General features: G+C 42.8%; 1 pseudogene; it reads right to left on the reverse strand.

Moving 5' to 3' along the window:
- Positions 1–4,552, reverse strand: part of LOC139274011 (zinc finger protein 432-like) — a 34,429-nt pseudogene extending 29,877 nt beyond the window's left edge.
- Positions 4,553–8,573: the final 4,021 nt, after the last annotated feature.

Consider the following 8,573-nt stretch of genomic DNA (forward strand, 5'->3'; position numbering starts at 1 on the left):
CATCAACTGGTTCTCCCTTGTCCACTCTACTGGAAACATCCTCAAAAAATTCCAGAAGATTTGTCATGCATGGTTTCCCTTTCACAAATCCATACTGACTTGGATCTATCATATCACCTCTTTCCAAATGCGTTGCTATGACATCCTTAATGATTGATTCCGTCATTTTACCCACTACCGATGTTAGGCTGACCGGTCTATAATTCCCTGTTTTCTCTCTCCCTCCTTTTTTAAAAAGTGGGGTTACATTGTTTACCCTCCACTCCATAGGAACTGATCCAGAGACTATGAAATGTTGGAAAATGACTGTTAATGCATCCGCTATTTCCAAGGCCATCTCCTTAAGTACTCTGGGATGCAGTGCATTGATGATCTCGGGTAATATTTAAAATTACTCCTGATGCCACGAGCTAGTGAGTACAGAAATCGGAAGATAGAGCAGATGACTGCGTGACTGGAGAGATGGTGCAGGAGGGAAAGCTTTAGATTCCTGATGCATTGGGACAGCTTCTGGGGAAGGTGGGACATGTCCAAACCGGACGGGTTGCACCTCAACAGAGCCGGGACCAATATCCTCGCAGGAGGGTTTGCTAGTGCTGTTGGGGAGGGATTAAACCAGCTTGGCGAGGGATGGGAACCTGAAAATAGATTCAGTCGGGAGGGAAGTAAAGCTGGAATTAGAAAGCAAAAATGTAGAAAGTGAGTTTGAAGGACAGTGGAAAAAGAGCAGGAAAAAATGGTAAAAAAACAAATTTAAAAGCTCTCTGTCTAAATGCACATAACATTCGTAACAAAACAGATGAGTTGACGGCACAAATAGATACAAATGGGTCTGATCTGATAGCCGTTACAGAGACGTGGTTGCAAGGTGACCAGGACTGGGAACACAATATTCAGGGGTATTTGACAATTTGGAAGGACAGACAGAAAGGAAAAGGAAGTGGGGTAGCACTGTTAATAAAGGATGGGATCAGTGCGTTAGTGAGAAATGATATTTGCTCAGAGGATCAAGATACTGAATCAGTTTGGGTGGAGATAAGGAATAATAAATGGAAAAAGTCGCTGGTGGGCGTAGTCTATAGGCCCCCTAACAGTAGCTACACTGTTGGACGGAGCATAAATCAAGAAATAATGGAAGCTTGCAATAAAGGAACGGCAATAATTATGGGTGATTTTAAACTTCATGTTGTTTGGACAAAGCAAATTGGCCAGGGTAGTCTTGAGGAGGTGTTCATAGAGTGTATCCAGGATAGTTTCCTTGAACAGTACATTGCGGAACCAACCAGGGATCAGGCTATCTTAGATCTAGTATTGTGTAATGAGGTAGGATTAATAAATGATCTCATAGTAAAAGATCCTCTAGGAATGAGTGACCATAATATGGTTTGTTGTCGGGCGCTTCCAAAGGCAAAGGCACCTGCTGAATATATGTCAGCCACATATAAAATGGCTGCCAGGGATTCCGCAAAGCACTTGGGGAATTCAGCTAACCAGCTTGACTAAATTTCTGGGTAGCTGATGACACTGCAGTTCCGTGTACAGGAACACTGGAAAGGGCGAGCTCAGCAGAATGCCTCTAATCAGCAACCCCCAGACAAGATGTCCTAGCAGAATACTGAACAAAGGAATTCCTGTAACTGTGTCAAGATAAGAAGGTTAGGCGCAGGCAGAACCCAAGGACAGTAGAGATAAGGGGGTTTGGAGACCATGAGTAAGCTCCCAGCTAAACATGAAATTATCACGCAGTCCCCTGGTGCCTGGGGGCCAATCCCATTGGCCCAAAGAAACCGATTTGTAATCTATAATCGTTATGATTGTATTGTGTCCAGCCGACATGGGCTGAGTAATTGTAATGAACTGTTGTAAAACATATACATATCAATGAATTTCTTTGTTCGGCAGAGAGTAGTGCCTGGAGTAACCCAGAGGCTTTCTCCTCACTGGCGTAATAAAGACCGTTGTGATGTTTGGAACCAACCCAGAGTGACGAGTGATTCTTCCAGGATTTCGCTCGCGCTAACAGGTTGAATTTCAAATTCAGTTGGAGGGTGAGAAATTTGGTTCTCAAACCAGTGTCCTAAGCTTAAATAAAGGAGACTACAATGGTACGAAGGCAGAGTTGGCTAAAGTGAACTGAGAAAATAGACGAAAGAATGGGACAGTTGATGAGCAGTGGCAGACATTTAAGGAGACATTTCATAACCTTCAACAAAAATATATTCCAATGAGAAGGAAAGACAGTAAAAGGGATAACCATCCATGGCTAACTAAGGAAATAGGAACGGTATCAAATTGAAAACAAAAGCATACAGTGTGGCCAAGACTCGTGGGAGGCCAGAGATTTATGAAATTTTTAAAAGCCAGCAGAGAACAACTAAAAAAATGATTGAGAGAAAAGAAATATTATGAAAGTAAACTCGCACAAAATATAACAGATAGTAAGAGTCCTTGATGGTAGAAGACACTAAAAACATCGCAATAGTGGATAATGAAGGGGCTATAGGTAGGGAGGAACGTAATACAATCACGATCACTAATGTCGTAGTACTAGATAAAATAATGGGATTAAAGGCGGACAAGTCCCCTGGACCTGATGGGTTGCATCCTAGGGTCTTAAGAAAAGTGGCTGCAGAGATAGTGGATGCATTGGTTATAATCTATAAAAATTCCCTGGATTCTGGGGCAGTCCCAACAGATTGGAAAACCGCAAATGTAATGCCCATCTTTGAGAAAGGAGACAGGCAAAAAAAGCAGGACACTATATTCCAGTTAGCCTAACATCTGTTGTTGGGAAAATGCTGGAGTCCATTATTAAGGAAGCAGTAGCAGGACATTTGGAAAAGCATGATTCAATCAAGCAGATTCAGCATGGTTTTATGAAAGGGAAAACACGTTTGACAAATTCGCTGGAGTTTTTTGAGGATGTAATGAGCAGGGTGGATAAGACGGAAGCAGTGGGTGTGGTGTATTTGGATTTCCAGAAGGATTCGCTAAGGTGCCACATAAGAGGTTACTGCTCAAGATAAAAGCTCACAGGGTTGGGAGTAATATGTTATGGCATGGATAGAGATTGGCTAAACAGAAAACAGAGTGTCGGGATAAATGGGTCATTTTCCAGTTGGCAAACATAACTAGTGGCGTGGCGTAGGAATCGGTGCTGGGTCGTCAGCTATTTACAATCTCTATTAATGACTTGGATGAAGGGACCAAGTTTGCTGTTGATACAAAAATTGTGAGGACATAAAAAATCTGCAAAGGGATATAGACAGGTTAAGTGAGTGGGCAAACATTTGGCAGATGGAGTATAATGTGGGAAAATGTGAGGTTATCCACTTTGGCAGAAATAATAGAAAAACAAATTATAATTTAAATGGAGAAAATTTGCAAAAAGAGCTGCATTAGAGAGAGACCTGGGGGTCCTTGTGCATGAAACACAAAAAGCTAGTTTGCAGGTATAGCAAGTAATCAGAAAGGCAAATGGAATGTTGGCCTTTATTGCAAGGGGGATGGAGTATAAAAGCAGAGAAGTCCTGCTACAACTGTGCAGGGTATTGGTGAGGACACACCTGGAGTACTATGTGCAGTTTTGATCTTCTTACTTAAGGAGAGATATACTTGCATTGGAGGCAGTTCAGATAAAGTTCACTAGGTTGATTCAGGAGATGAGGGGGTTGACTTATGAAGATAGGTTGAGTAGGTTGGGCCTATACATATTGGAGTTCAGAAGAATGAGAGGTGATCTTATTGAAACTTAATGATAATGAGGGGGCTCGACAAGGTGGATGCAGAGAGGATATTTCCACTCATAGGGGAAACTAAAACTAGAGGACATTGTCTTAGAATAAGGAGCCGCCCATTTAAAACTGAGATGAGGAGGAATTTCTTCTCTCAGGTAGTTGTAAATCTGTGGAATACTCTGCCCCAGAGAGCTGTGGAGGCTGGGTCATTGAATATATTTAAGGTGGTGATAGACAGATTTGTGAGCGATAAGGGAGTAAAGGGTTATGGGGAGCGGGCAGGGAAGTGGAGCCGAGTCCATGATCAGACCAGCCATGATCTCATTGAATGGCGGAGTCGGCTCGAAGGGCAAAATGACCTACTCCTGCTCCTATTTCTTATGTAATTGCGTGGACAGAAACCGTAAGCTCAGAACTGAGCATCGCCTTCAGGAGAGATGGTGAGAAATCCGAGGTGTTGAGAGTGACAATAAAATATCTGAGACATTCCTTTCCCCACTGGGACCCGGCTGGAAACAGTTACATCTTTCACTTTATTCCTGCACCAAGATGGCCGCGCATGCGCGGTTCTACTAACTGAATCAAAATGGCGGGGCGCTAAAACTGCCTTCCTCTACCAAGTTGGCCGCCGTTAGCCTGGGCCTGTGAGCGGGAGAAAGCCCCGAAGCTGCAACCGCCGATATTCCGGTTATTATTTCGGGCGGGCACCGGTTGTTTATGAAGCCTCCCCGGCTCCCCGCTAGTCCATTAGTCCCCTCCAACCCGTTGAAAATGACAAATTCTGAGCAGCCTGTCGAACACGTGTCCTCCGCCATTTCACGGACTGTGCATGCTCCAAACCCAGCCAGGCCCCGCGCCTGCGCGCTGAGCTCCTGTAGTCTGGGTGCGGTACATTCACCCCGCGGGGAATGCTGGATCTACATATCGCCATTGAAAGCCTGAATTTGTGAAATGAACAGGAATTACTGTAATTGGACACTGAACCATGCTCATTCTGGCAGTTACTGTTTGTTTCTGATGATCTTGATGCAGATGCAGTATAAAGTGGATAAATGTGAGGTTATCCACTTTGCGGTCAAAAACGCGAAGACAGAATATTACCTGAATGGTGGCAGATTAGAAAAAAGGGGAGGTGCAACGAGACCTGGAGAAAGCAGGAAAGGGGTACTGAGGGAATGATCAGCCATGATCCTGTTGAATGGTGGTGCAGGCTCGAAGGGCCGAATGGCCTACTCCTGCACCTATTTTCTATGTTTCTATGTTTCTATCTTAATAACCCTTATATATGAGCTGTATATTGTGTATAAATATTGAATAAATCAGCTTTGTTTCAAACACAGTGTGTCGAATATTTGATTTCTCCATGATCAGAAGAGAGTAATTAACTTCGATGATGTGAAATTTGTATGGGGGGAGCTACGGAATACCAAAGGGAAGAAAATGCGAATGGGAGTTGTGTACAGACCACCAAACAGTAGTAGTGAGGTTGGGGACAGCATCAAACAATAAATTATGGCTGCGTGCAATAAAGTTACAGCAGTTATCAAGGGCGACTTTAATCTACATATAGATTGGGTTAACCAAACTGTTAGCAATACGGTGGAGGAGGATTTTCTGGAGTGTATTAAGGATGGTTTTCTGGACCAATATGCCGACGAATCAAATAGAGGGCTGGCCATCCTAGACTGGGTGATGTGTAATGAGAAAGGACTAATTAGCAATTTTGTTGTGTGAAACCCTTTGGGGAAGAGTGACCATAATAGGGTAGAAATTTTTATTAAGATGGAGAGTGTCACAGTTAATTCAGAGACTAGGGTCCTGAACTTAAGGAAATATAAATTTGACCGTATGAGACGTGAATTGGCAAAAATAGACTGGTGAATGATCCTCAAAGGGTTGGTGGCACATAGGCAATGGCAAACATTTAAAGATCACATGGATGAACTTCAACAATTGTACATCCCTGTCTGGATTAAAAATAAAACGGGGAAGGTGGCTCAACCGTGACAAACAAGGGAAATTAAGGATAGTGTTAAATCCAGGGAAGAGGCATATAAATTGGCCAGAAAAGGAAGCAAAACTGAGGACTGGCAGAAATTTAGAATTCAGCAGAGGAGGACCAATGATTTAATCAGGAGGGGGGAAACAGAGTAAGAGAGGAAGCTTGCTGGGAACATAAAAACTGACTGCAAAAGCTTCTATAGATATGTGAAGAGAAAAAGATTAATGAAGACAAATGTAGGTCCCTTGCAGTCAGATTCAGGTGAATTTATAATGGGGAACAAAGAAATGGCAGACCGCCACTGTTCATCAAATGTCCTACACTTCAATCTATTTTCCCAGTCCACTTTAACCAACTCTGCCGTCATACCTTTGTTGTCTCCTTTATTTAAGCTCAGTACGCTGGTTTGAGAGGTAATTTTCTCACCCTCCATTTGAATATGAAATTCAACCATGCTTTCAAAACTCATTCCAAGGGGATCCTTTATTAGGAGAGTGTTTATGTATTCTGTCTCATTACACAGGACCAGATCTAACATAGCCAGCACCTTCAGTGGAGGAGAGGGAGAGAAACCAGACATTTGCAGTAGAAATGGGAGAATTTTTAATGGGGAACAAGGAAATGACGGAACAATTAAATCAATACTTCAGTTCTGTCTTCACAGAAGAGGATACAAATAATGTCGCAGAAATGCTAGGGAACCAAGGGTCTAGTGAGCAAGAGGAATTAAAGGAAATGATTATTAGTAAGAAAACAGTGCTGGAGAAACTAATGAGCACGAAAAGAGGCAGCCATGGAAATAGTGGACGCATTGGTTGTCATCTTACAAAATTCTATAGATTATGGAACATAAAGCACATGGGATTCGGGGTAATGGACTGGCATGCATTGAAAATTGATTAACTGACAGGAAACAGAGAGTAGGAATAAACGGGTCTTTTTCAGGGTGGTGGGCAGTGACTAGTGGGGTACACAGGGATCAGTGCTTGGGCCCCAGCTATTCACAATATAAATGATTTGGATGAGGGAACCAAATGTAATAATTCCAAGTTTGCTGATGACACAAAACTAGATGGGATTGTCAGTTGTGAGGAGGATGCAAAAACGCTGCAAGGCAATTTAGATTTGCTAGCATTCTTTGAGGATGTAACGACAGGGCGGATAAAGGAGAAGCAGGGGATGTAGTGTGTTTGGACTTCCAGAAGGCATTTGACAATGTGCTAGAATAGACTGGCGAATGATACTTAAAGGGTTGACGGTGGATAGGCAATGGCAAACATTTAAAGATCATATGGATGAACTTCAACAATTGTACATCCCTGTCTGTAGTAAAAATAGAACGGGGAAGGTGGCTCACCATGGCTAACAAGGGAAATTAAGGATAGTGTTAAAACCAAGGAAGAGGCTTATAAATTGGCCAGAAAAAGCAGCAAAGCTGAGGACTGGGAGAAATTTAGAATTCAGCAGAGGAGGACAAAGGGTTTAATTAGGAGGGGGGAAATAGAGTATGAGAGGAAACTTGCAGGGAATGTAAAAATTGTTTGCAAAAGCTTCTATAGATACGTGAAGAGAAAACATTACTGAAGACAAACGTAGGTCTCTTGCAGTCACGTTCAGGTGAATTTATAATGGGAAGCAAAGAAATGGCAGACAAGTTGAACAAATACTTTGGTTCTGTCTTCAGAAAGGAAGACACAAATAACCTCCCGGAAATCCTAGGGGGCCGAGGGTCTAGTGAGAAGGAGGAACTGAAGGAAATCCTTATTATGCACGGAATTGTGTTAGGGAAATTGATGGCATTTAAGGCCGATAAATCCCCGAGGCCTGATAGTCTGCATCCCAGAGTAGTTAAGGAAGTTGCCCTAGAAATAGTGGATGCAATGATGATCATTTTCCAACAGTCTATCGATTCTGAATCAGTTCCTATGGACTGGAGGGTAGCTAATGTAACACCACTTTTTTAAAAAGGAGGGAGAGAGAAAACGGATAATAACCTCGCATCAGTTGGGAAAATGTTGGAATCAATTATTAAAGATGAAATAGCAGCGTGTTTGGAAAGCAGTAACAGGATTGGTCCAAGTCAGCATGGATTTACGAAAGGGAAATCATGCTTGACAACTCTTTTAGAATTGTTTGAGGATTTAACTAGTAGAGTAGACAAGGGAGAACCAGTGGATGTGGGTGTATTTGGACTTTCAAAAGGCTTTTGACAACGTTCCACACAAGAGTTGGTGTGAAAAATTAAAACACATGGTATTGGGGGTAATGTACTGACGAGGATAGAGAACTTGTTGGCAGATAGGAAGCAGAGAGTCGGGATAAATGTGTGTTTTTCAGAATGGCAGGCAGTGACTATTGGAGTGCCGCAGGGCTCAGTGCTGGGACCCCAGCTATTTACAATATACATTATTGACTTAGATGAAGGAATTGAGTGTAATATCTCCAAGTTTGCAGACGACACTAAGCTGTGTGGCGGTGCGGGCTGTGTGGAGATCGCTAAGTAGCTGCAGGGTGATATGGACAGGTTAGGTGAGTGGGAAAATGCATGGCAGATGCAGTATAATGTGGATAACTGTGATGTTATCCACTTTGGTGGCCAAAACACGAAGGCTGAATATTATCTGAATGGCGGTAGATTGGGAAAAGGGGAGGTGCAATGAGGCCTGGGTTTCATGGTACATCAGTCATTGAAATTTGGCATGCAGGTACAGCAGGTGGCAAAGAAGGCAAATGGTATGTTGGCCTTCATAGCTAGGAGATTTGAGTATAGGAGCAGGGAGGTCTTACTGCAGTTATACAAGGCCATAGTGAGGCCTCACCTGGAATATTGTGTT

Source organism: Pristiophorus japonicus, chromosome 9 (genome assembly GCF_044704955.1).
Source record: "Pristiophorus japonicus isolate sPriJap1 chromosome 9, sPriJap1.hap1, whole genome shotgun sequence".
NCBI lineage: Eukaryota > Metazoa > Chordata > Chondrichthyes > Pristiophoridae > Pristiophorus > Pristiophorus japonicus.